This window comes from Theobroma cacao, chromosome 2, assembly GCF_000208745.1.
Source record: "Theobroma cacao cultivar B97-61/B2 chromosome 2, Criollo_cocoa_genome_V2, whole genome shotgun sequence".
NCBI lineage: Eukaryota > Viridiplantae > Streptophyta > Magnoliopsida > Malvales > Malvaceae > Theobroma > Theobroma cacao.
In genome coordinates this window covers 14,323,396-14,336,081 of record NC_030851.1, presented here as the reverse complement: position 1 = coordinate 14,336,081, position 12,686 = coordinate 14,323,396, and the positions used below count along the sequence as shown (strand labels likewise).

Below are 12,686 nucleotides of genomic sequence, written 5' to 3'. Positions count from 1 at the left end.
AGCCGATCAATTAGAACCATAAATTCACAATACATCAAATGGTCTCCAATTACTCTATTTTCAAAACCATTATTCAATTTTAAAACAATTTTATGAAATCATTTCATTAAATCACATTTGGTTTATAAAACCGAAAAATTAATCATTTCATTTATTTTCCATGAAATTCACAAAATCGGATAAAAACCACTTTAGATAATTAAGACGATAGTAAGGTTACTCACAGTACTAGGAGTTCGATATACTCCTATTCTCGGTCTTCGGGCACAATCTCTTTACCCTTGTTAGAGGGCTTACCACCAATACATCATAAGTGACACGAATTTCAATAAATTGTGTCAATTTATCATAAATTATTCCAAGCTCTATAAATCTACATGAATGCACGAAATGTGATGCAAAATGTCCGAATAGCCGTCTAAGTACGATATTCGACCTAATTCGCACTATTCTCAGTGTAATTGGCTAAAACCTCCAATTTAACTCCAAATCGATTTCTTTCACTTTCTACACTCCAATTATACTTAAAATACCCCAATGACTGTGAATATGATTCAATTTATCAGTCTGAACCATAAATCGCACATGTCTATACATTAGGTAAAAATTTAGATTTTCATGCCAAAATTTCCCATTAAATTTCTAGCCTCACCAATCATTGAATACCACCAAAATATCATGAAATATCATCAATTTCAGCCTCAATATCCTCCCTAGAAAATTCGGCCTCTTGTGGGTTTGTGAAGAACAAAGTGATTCATTGCTAGATTTTCATACTTTCCATTACCGAACAACCAAAAACACTTAATTAGCTTGAAATCTAGCAAAATCAATGCTCGAAACCTCTCCTCTCAAATTCGGCCAACATGGGTTCATCATGCAAACTTGAGTTCTAAGCATGGAAAATGAAAAAGAAAGCATGGGTAGTGTAAATCACAAGATAAAATCACAAAATTTTACCTTTATTAGCTCAATCCCTTGAAATCCCACACTTTTTCTTCAATTTTCCCACCTAAGGTTTGTGTTCTTTCCTTTCCTCTTCACTTCATGCTTTGGCCGACCATATGGGTGAGACTAAGAGAGTTTTAAATAGATTTTACAAGGAAATTCTAGAATAATCCATGCTTAACACATGGCATGTTTCCATTGGTCCATGTGTAATACTTATCCATTAAGCAATCTCTCTCCACCACATAAAATATTTCAATTATCCACAATGTAAAATATTAATGGTTGAAATCCATGGGCATGACAAGTGTTAGGTGGTGTAAAATTTCAACATTTCAACTTTACCCCCGTAAACTCGTAAAATTACTGTTTTGCCCCTAGGACTCCAAAAATGTCAGAATTTAAATTTTTCACCTCTCAAACTCAAATCATACTCCAATGAGTCAAATGTGATCAAAATCTTTTCTAAAAATTTCTATTTTGTCCTCGGATGACAAAATTTCCATTTTGCCCCTAGAACATGAAAATTCCAAATTGACTCAAATTCAGCCCTCGAACTGCAAATCATCATTTTAAGTCATTTTGGGGTCTTAAAATTCTCAATTTCATCTTAAGATCTCTATTTAGACTAGTTCGAGGCTTAATTCAACTTAATAGTACCATTTGGTACAATATCGACTTTTGACGATTTTTCGGGGCTTTCCAAGTATGCAAGCATATTGTCAATCACATAAAGGACATGGCAAGTACTTTATAAGGTCAGGCTTGACAGCATTACCCCCCTTAAAATAAAATTTTGAGCTCAAAATTTCATTTACTAAACTTAGAGAAAAGTGGGGTATTGTCTTCTTATCTGATGTTCAACTTCCCATGTCATCTCTTTCATTCGACCATTCATCCACAATACTTTAACCATTGGGATGCTCTTATTCATTCCTGTACGTATCCTCATATTTATGTTTACCTCACATTTATGTAGCTTCAATCTTCTTAATCATATTAGCACATCGCGTACGGCTTAACTGCGTTATAGATTACATTTCCTTGATACCATTTCCTTAACTATCTCCCAAAGTCTCTTATGTCCATGCAACTCAGCCTCTAATGGGATTTCTTATCATTGCGCTACCTTTATTACTTGTCAACAATCAATAATTCCCACTTCAGAATACTCTTTCCATATTACAATTACTTCCAAATCAATTTTTCTCCTAAAGGGGTATGCACTACAATTCCTATTCAAGCATTTCATAATACATAAGGATCAAACACTCTTTATTTATCTATATATATATATTTAATATCACAAATAATTCAAATTTGATAACCATTAGTAACCATATTCTCAAAAAGAAAACTCCAGTACTTTCATGATCTAGTACTTATTAAATAGATCTCGTCTATTACCATGATATATTTAAATAAATAAACCTACTTTTGGATGTATCCTTACGGACTTAATCAATCCTTATAATTCCTAGGTCATAAGCAACTTTTTTGTTATACGTCACATACAAACATATCTAACTTGTGATTCCTCAAATTTTACTCCAAACACTAGATCTCATGGCCTTATTAGTTTATCAATCTGAAAATGAAAATAAACATTTATCTTCCCTCAAGTACGCTTTAAAATCGAAGTATCATTTATCAAAATATTTCTAGTATCAACTTCCTTCAACTTTTTTTACCTTAGAAGATTAAATCCATAATCATCTATTTTGAGTCATGGGCTTATGCCAATCAAGGCAAATTTTCACACTTTCGATTACATGAATTCGATTGCACATATTCCATTCTCATATAAGAGTTAACCACTAGTTGGCATCGTCCCTAAACAACACGTATTATATAAATCAAATTTTTATAGTCAAAGTTCATATTGGAGTAATTCAACCCTATGTCATATCTCATCACCAAACCCTTATTTGTACATGAGTACTTGAATTTTCGAATCATCATTTCTTTTCTAAGTAGATCTTTACAGTCCCCGTAGCGTATTTCTATTCCCTTACACATAATAGTGTCATTTAATCAAACTGTATCACCCTCATTTTCTAAACATTCGGAACACAATTCAACCTTTGCGTACCATTATCAAGTATTTTGCCTTGATAATTGCTTAAAAATAAATTTAAACTTGTGGGGAAGTACATTTCACAATTTATGTTTTGCATCTACAATTATGTCGAGACCAGAACCTCATCGGGTCGATAAAACAATAGGATAATCATTGCCTCAAACCAGTATTTCCCAGTATACTTATGCTTGTATCCCATCCTCATACTTATGTGACATGTCAATCATGAGTCTAACTTGACTGTATAGCCATTTGCTCCTTAAGCTTTAATGTTTTCTCATTGGGAAAAGTCTTTCGAATTTATCACATCAGAATATTCATAAGGTGGATACATATCCATATTTTATAGTTCAAGGTTTAAGGCAGCGAACATTGTCTTATCATTAAAGTTCTACCCCTATTTATCGATCATAGCTCCCTTGCACACTTACCTATACATTTCTGGGTTACTTACAAGCCACTCATGGCCATCCAAATTTTGACCTCTTATAGTAAGTCAAACTAATATATTCTCTTATGCTTTTCCATATGCCTCCTTTTAATAAAGTTCCATTGAGAACTTAAACAATCCAAGGCTTATCTTCAAAGTCACTCATAACTTTAGTTGTTCATTGCATGCCCAATAACACTTTAGCTCATTAACCCCACTGGACATTATTTCAAAATCTCCCAAGGCGTCCATGTTCTTAATTCGGATCATACCATCTAACTTAATATAATTACATTAATTATCCTTAAGTCCTTATGCTCAGCCTATCAACATCCATATCTCCCCCTCCTTCATGTTATTGGCTTTGTTAAAGTATATATGGCTTTTTAACCTTTCACACTACATTCTACATTTATGCCAAGGCACTCTCAATTTCATGTCAAACCTATTGTCATGTAACCATAAATTAGGGTAAACTCCCCTATGGAATATCTTTTTCCATATGATGCATGGGGATCACAAGATGTATAACTCCAAGTGTATGCCTGCATGTTGATAATCTCCATATATTTCATGATCATGGAAACCACAATTTTCAAAACTATCTTTTTATCGCAAGTCTACGATTGGAACATGAATCTCCACATATACGTATACATGCACATTCAAATGTCCATATTCCTCATTATGTATATGGTCCCTGTTTTCAAATACCTTCAGACTAATTTCTCTTTGTTCATTTCCAATTATATGTTTAAGTTTCCTTATACTATATATCATTGCATCATAATGTTATCTCCATTGAATTATAATCTATTATGCGTGTATGCTTTACAATCCCATTGATACTTCAAAGATTTATCTTAACTTGGTCATTGCATCTTATGCAATACCACAATTCCTAAGAGTCATCCTTTTTCCTCGATTATTCTTCATGCCTCTATATTACCTTCTATCCTTTTTGCATTCCGATATTGATTTGTCACTTAAAACTCAGACTCATTTGAATCATGTATGCCTCAAGCATCTTCGAATTCCAATTTCCATAATATATTAGGAAAGTTTCACTATCTGACTTCATTATCAAGGTCAACTTTAATCATCCTTTGTTTCACTCTTTCATATGAATATAACATCATTCTTCCTTAACCAATTTACAAATTGCACTTGAAATTGCAAAACTTGAAACTAGATTCTCCTCAAGTACTTTTCAATATTAATACTAATATCACTCTCAGCTTACAGCTTCCTTTTTATAACCGCATAACTTAGTGCTTGCTTTCACGAGATCCATGACAGAACTTCTCTTGAGTATTTCCTTGGGGATATCTATCTTAAACTTATGTCTCACAATATGTGATCACTTAACCCGTAACTTAGCCATTTATGCGGCATCCCATTCGGGGCCTACTCCGAGGTATTGTTACGTTTGGGTCCCCATCACTTGACTTACTTGCATACGCCGTGCCTAAGGGCGGCATGACAGGCCCTATAGGACCTTCTCACCAAGTTTCGAACCCCAAACCTTTTGCCTTCCCCCCCCCCCCCCGAAGGGAACCCTTTAACCATTTCAGCTTTATATTAACATAATCAACCTTGTGTTGTTACTAGCCCCTTTTTATTCAACTGAGTCGAGACAAGAATTATAAATTCTCATAGCAACACTTTACATTAACTCATTTACCATACCACACTTGTAATTCATTTTTCATACTTTATCACTTAACATTGATATTCCTCATCGATATCTCATACCTTCATCTTTCTTTACACTTATATTCACAATCCTCATAGAATCAAAAATCCATTATAAGAGTCACTTATATCTTTTCAAATTTGTAGCTGCAACTGAAATTTCAAATTTCACCTTTTTTATAAGAAATTTTGAAGTCACTTATCAGGTGTTGTAGTTGCCCGTACCATTGATGAATTTCTATGTCAATTCTTAGTAATTATATAAGGTAACTAATCACACCGCTAAAGTGAATGCCCCTCTTCAATGATTATACCACTAATCCACTTCTGTCTTACCAAAAAGGTTCCCATATACATATATCCAGTCATTTAAACAACTACTTCATTCACATTATATAAAATAAAAATCAACTCTTAATTTCTTTATACAGGTAGTTACTATTTCCTTTATACTACATCTATCTAGAGTTAAAGTAGTACAACTTCAACAAAACACTAAGTATCTTTAGGGTCATCATCACCTTGATCCTCTTTCGAATTCTCTTAGAGCTTTCTTTTTTTTTTAATTTAAGCCTATTGGATTTTCCTACATTCCTCAATTTCTTTCAAAATGAAATTTCTTATGCCTTCATTAACATCGTTACTATCAACACTTTCATCAGTCTCACTAGTACTAGTGTTTTCCTTTATCCAAACCTTTGTTCCCAAATCCGATGGAGTCCAATTAATAGGAACTTTAAACGGATATCTTTCTAGATTACTGGGTTCAGAACGACATCGACTTGCAGCGATGGAATCTATTGATCCCTCACTAGTACAATGTGAGGTATCGAAATCACTGTCTCTCCTAGGCATAGTAAGTGCAATCCATGCACCACAACCTATATGTAACCAAATGGTAATTTCTTGATCATGTATATCCCACAAAGACAGGTAGGTTTCTATATGCAAATATATCTATCCAACAAAATCTAATCTAACTTAACTTAACTTAACTTGGGCCACACTAACACTGTAGTTTTTTTAAAACAACTTTAAAACCAAATGTTCTGACCTTTAAAACCAAATGCTCTGATACCACTCGCATTGTCACGATCCGGTACTCCCCTTTAATCCGTGACAACCGTCGCGACGTCCCGGTAGACATTCATTACCCGGAGTGCCAACCGGAACCCCGCAAGGCTTTAGTACCATTTTTTTTTTCATCTCCCCTGTGAGTAATCATCGCCAAACCTCATTTTTAAAGAATTTTAAACTTTTTCCCTTTTAAAATCGTGGAAAAATAATTTTCGCCTCACAGGGGCATTTTCGTCATTTTTCCTTAAAATTTTCCGAACCTGACTAAAGATGTAGTAGATGAGTGGAAAACACATATTTCATGATTTAAAATAAATTTGGGTGTCTAAAACATTTATTAAAAATGATATTGCAACTATTTGAATAAAAAAAATATTCAATAAAATATTCTAATTTCTTGTAAAACAATATTTATAGCGTCATCAGTAAATAATTTTTGTAATGTAAAAGCTAAATAAATTCTTACGTACTATAATACAGATGATCAGGATATGAAATTTACTTTACAGTGACTCGGGGCCCACAATCAACAAAAGTGCACAAAGGTAGTAAACCTACAGTTTTTGTAGTAAAGCCGACTAAAATCCTTCACGATATCTGCTATCCACAGGCTACCTCGGGCCTGAAATGGTTGAAAAGGAGGGTGGTGAGTTTATAAAATTCTAGTGAGTAAACAGATACCATCTAAACCATCTAAAGTCGAGTAAATGGAGACAGATAAAACAGTTTAACATACTGAAATTCATCACCTTTCAAACTCATTTCAACCAAATAAAATCAATTCATATAAATCAAGTAATTAACATAGCTTATGAATTTCTTAAAACTTTGGCTCGTGCCAAAATCATCATCATACTCAGTCATCAGGGATACCTTGGCCGTGGGCTATCCCAAACCGGGTCTGCCAAGGCTATTAAAAAGTTATGTACTCATAAATCATGTTTTTTATTTAAAAAATATAGTCGTTCCTTGGCATTGGCTGAGTTAGCCCTGACGTGGTGGTTTGGCGTGAAGTGAACTCTAAAAGTTATACCTCGAGAGTTACCCTACTCGCCTCTCCAACCGAGGTAAGAATATGACCAGGTTTCGTGCCCCTTTAATAGGCTAATCCACAGAACCAGCCCACTGCAGCAAGCTAAACCCACTATACAATAAAATTTGCAACAGCATGACATGACAATTTCATCATTATCCAGCCTGTCAAGGCAAACAACAGTTTATACATTTCAACACAAATTCCAATTCAGCCATTCATGCCAATATTGTCATAAGCCAATCAATTAGAACCATCAATTCATAATACATCAAATGGTCTCCAATTACTCTATTTTCAAAGCCATTATTCAATTTTAAAACAATTTTATGAAATCATTTCATTAAATCACATTTGGTTTATAAAATCGAAAAATTAATCATTTAATTCATTTTCCATGAAATTCACAAAATCAGATAAAAACCACTTTAGATAATTAAGACGATAGTAAGGTTACTCATAGTACTAGGAGTTCGATATACTCCTATTCTCGATCTTCGGGCACAATCTCTTTACCCTTGTTAGAGGGCTCACCACCTATACATCATACGTGACACGAATTTCAATAAATTGTGTCAATTTATCTTAAACTATTTCAGGCTCTATAAATCTATATGAATGCACGAATGTGATGCAAAATGTCAGAATAGCCGTTTAAATACGATATTCGACCTAATTCGCAGTATTCTCAGTGTAATTGGCTAAAACCTCCAATTTAACTCCAAATCGATTTCTTTCACTTTCTACTCTCCAATTATAATTAAAATACCTCAATGACTGTGAATATGATTCAATTTATCAGTCCGAACCATAAATTGCACATGTCTATACATTAGGTAAAAATTCAGATTTTCATGCCAAATTTTCCCATTAAATTTCTAGCCTCACCAATCATTAAATGACACCAAAATATCATGAAATATCATCAATTTCCGCCTCAATATCCTCCCTAGAAAATTCAGCCTCTTGTGGGTTTGTGAAGAACAAAGTGATCCTTGCTAGATTTTCATACTTTTCATTACCAAACAACCAAAAACACTTAATAAGCTTGAAATCTAGCAAAATCAATGCTCCAAACCTCTCCTCTCAAATTCGGCCCAGCATTGGTTCATCATGTAAACTTGAGTTCTAAGCATGGAAATGAAAAAGAAAGCATGGGTAGTGTAAATCACAAGATAAAATCACAAATTTTACCTTTATTAGCTTAATCCTTTGAAATCCCACACTTTTTTCTTCAATTTTCCCACTTAGGGTTTGTGTTCTTTCCTTTCCTCTTCACTTCATCTTTGGCCGGCCATATGGGTGAGGCTAAGAGAGTTGTAAATAGATTTTACAAGGAAATTCAAGAATAATCCAAGCTTGACACATGGCATGTTTCCATCGGTCCATGTGTAATACTTATCCATTAAGCAATCTCTCTCCACCACATAAAATGTTTCAATTATCAACAATGTAAAATATTAATGGCTGAAATCCATGGGCATGACAAGTGTTAGGTGGTGTAAAATTTTAAAATTCCAACTTTGCCCCCGTAAACTTGTAAAATTATCGTTTTACCCGTAGGACTCCAAAAATATTAGAATTTAAAATTTTCACCTCTCAAACTCAAATCACACTCTAATGAGTCAAATGTGATCAAAATCTTTTCTAAAAATTTCCATTTTTCCCTCGGGTGATAAAATTATCATTTTACCCCCAGAACATGAAAATTCCAAATTGACTCCAATTCAGCCCTCAAACTCCAAATCATTTTTTTAGTCATTCTAGGGTTTTAAAATTCTCAATTTCATCTTAAGATCTCTATTTAGGCTAGTTCGAGGCTTAATTCAACTTAATAGTATCATTTGGTATAATATCGACTTTTGACAATTTTTCGGGGCTTTTCAAGTTTACAAGCATATTGTCAATCACATAAAGGACATGGCAAGTACTTTATAAGGTTGGGCTTGACATGTAGATCCAGCCGTTAGTCAATCATTAGTATTTTTGTCAACTGGTTGACGTGGCAAGGGTAAAAAGATAATTTTACCATTGATTAATTATTATAAATATTATTATTTTTATTAAATAAAAAAACTCCCCATGTGGGAGCCCCAAGCATCGGTGCTCCCTTGAGGAGCCTGATTGGGGCTCCCCTTCTTTGGGAGCACCAACCGATGCTCCCCTCCCTTGGAAGCACTGGTCGGTGCTCCCCTTTCTTAGGGAGCTAGGGTGCACAAATCAGTACTCCCTATTTTTTTATTTGTTCTAAAATATAATAATAATTTTTTAAATTAATTAAAAAAGAGCATTTAAGTCTTTTCATAATTTCCATTAACAGTGTTTGTATTCTAGAGGCAGAGTGTCAATTTTGAAAACTAATGGACCTCTGTATAATTGCAACTAAAACTTAGGGGGGTAAGGGTATTTTATCCTAAAATTAAACATAATACAAGATATAATGAAAACTATAACCTAAATTTTAGTTATTAATATATTAATATACTAATGCAACTTATTATATTAACTTATTTTTATATTAACTTATTAATATATTAAACTTTGTATATCATATTTATTAATATACAATACATAGTCTATATGCTATAGAGTATAGAATATAGTAACATACTTTTTATAAGTTATTAATAAACTATAGTAATATAGTGTAACTTATATTAGTAATTAAATATAATAACTTATTACTATACTATATTTTGATATATTAAGGACTTAATGAGTTAATGTTATTATATTATAATATATAACAATATACTAAATATATTGTATAGTATACTTATTAACAATATACTATTATATGGTATAAACATTATATGACTTCTTAGAATACTTATATACTGTATAAATATATATTAACTATATATAGTAATATATTAATACACTATATATTGTACTAGAATATAGTTATTGTCACGACCCGGAACTCCCATCGAGCCCATGAAAACCGCCGCGATGTCCCGATAGACATTCATTTCTCGGAATACCAATCGAAACCTCGCAAGGCTTAACATCAGTTTTCTCGCTTCCCTTGTGAGTATTAGTTACTAAAATCATGTTTTAAAGTGATATGAACCAATTTCAATTCAAAAACAGTCAAAGAGAAATTTCAACTACACAGGGGTATTTTGGTCATTTTTCCTCAAAAATCTCGAAACTAGCTAAAAATGTAGTATGCAAATGGAAAACACATATTTCATAATCAAAAATAAGTTTAGACATCTAAAACATTCATTTAAAGTGAAATTATAACTATTTGAATATAATAAAAATATTCAATAAAATATTCTATTTTCATATAAAACAATATTTATAGAGTTATCGGTAAATAATTTTAGTAGCGTAAGAGCTAAATAAATTCATACATACTGTAATACAAATAACCAAAGTATAAAATTTAATTTACAGTGACACGTGGGTCCACGAACGACGAAAAGTATCAAAAACGGTAAACTTACAATTTTTGAGGATGCAAGTCCAAATGTAGCCCTCAACAAAGTGAGCTATCTACCGACTATCTTGAGCCTGAAATGGGTGAAAAGGAGGATGGGGAGATTATATAATCCCAGTTAGTAAACAAATACCATCTAAAATATCTAAAACTGAGTAAATGGAGACAGATAAAATAGTTTAACATAAAAATGATTCACAGCATTTCGAACTCATTTTAATAAGATAAAATAGATTCATTTCACCAAAATAAACAACGAGGCTTATGATTTCCTGAAAAGTTTGGCTCATGCCAAAATCATTCTCATACTCAGTTATCAGGGATACCTTGTCCTGGGGCTATCCCAACCGAGTCCACCAAGGTTGTTAAAAGTCATGTACACATAAATCATGTTTTTATTTTGAAAATATAGTCGTTTCTTGGCTTTGGCTAAGTTCACCCTCACGTGGTGGTTTGACGTGAAGTGAACTCTAAAGTTTTAACCTCAAGAGTTATCCAATCGCACCTCTCATACTAAGGTATGAATATAATAGGGTTACTGTGCCCCTCTAATAGGCTGGTCGACGAAACCCGTCCACTACAGCGACCAATTATAACCCACCAATTCAATAAAATTCAACAGCATGACATGACAATTATTTTATTTTACAGCCTCTCAAGGCAAATCAACAGTTCATACTTTTTCAGCACATTTACCAAATCCAACCATTCATGCCAATATTATCATAAGCCATTCAATTCAAACCATGATTTATAACACAACAATTAGTCTCCAATTACTCCATTTTCAAAACCATCTTTCAATTTCAAGACAATTTTACAAAATCATTTCATTTAATCACATTTTGCTTATAAAACATAAAGATTTACCATTTAAACTCATTTTCCATAAAAATCACAAAAACGAATAAAAACTACTTTAGATTATTAAGACGATAGTAAGGTTACTCACTGTATCAGGAGTTTGAATTTTGGAGTACTCCGACTATTGATCATCGGGTGCAATTTCTTTGCCCTTTTTCAGAGGATTCACCACCTAGACATAATGCACAATAAGCCATTTATTACATTTGTGCTAAATTGTTATAAAACCAATTCAGAATCTATACTAATGCATGAAATGGGATGTGAAATACTCGGGTAACTATCTAAATACGGTGTTCAATATAAATTCAATTATGTACCTAAATAAAACGGTATTGGCCTAATTCGATCTATCACCCGATTAATTGGCCAATACGTCCAATTCAACTCTAAATAATTCCATCAAACACAAATTAAATAACTTGAAATATGGCAAAATCATTCTTACATTTTCTCTTGGAAAATTTGGCCATGGAGGGTGCATCAACACTATAATTTTTCAAGCTTGATTCTCACACCATAAATCACTAATTCCTAACCAAATCACTTGAAATAAAATCAAAATCATCATCAATATTCTACATGGAGAATTCGGCCAATGATGGGTAATGGGAGGAAGTGAATTTTTCTTCTTGGCTTTTCATACTACACATCACTAACTAACTAAAAACACTAAAATACATTGAAATCTAACCAAATCAAGCATCAAAACCTCCCTCTAAGTGTTTGGCCAGCATGGGATTCATCATGAAATCATGTGATTCAACCATGGAAAATAAGAAAAAAATGCTTAAGAAAGAGAGATCTCAAGCTTAATTGACAAATCTCACCTTTTTTTCACTTGTTTCCTTGAATTTTCACACTTTTCCCTTGACTTTTTCCACCTAGGGTTTTGTTCTTGCTGGCCAGCCATAAGAATGAGAAATGGGCTGGTTTTGTGTAAATTTATATGGAAAATAATAAAGAAATAAAAGTTTGACACTTGTCACCTTACCATTGGTCCATTTTTAAATTCTTAACTATTAAGCTTTCTTTCTCCACCACATAAAATCCTTCAATTATCCAAATAATATTGGGTAAAATTCATGTGCTGGACAAGCGTTGGGTGGTG

General features: G+C 33.0%; 1 long non-coding RNA gene across 1 annotated transcript; it reads right to left on the bottom strand.

Moving 5' to 3' along the window:
* LOC108660836 lies at nucleotides 10,619-12,445 on the bottom strand. Its single transcript, XR_001926529.1, has 3 exons — nucleotides 12,406-12,445; nucleotides 11,664-11,747; nucleotides 10,619-10,785 (listed from the first exon to the last, which is right to left on the bottom strand). It is a non-coding gene; the product is annotated as an uncharacterized LOC108660836 (long non-coding RNA).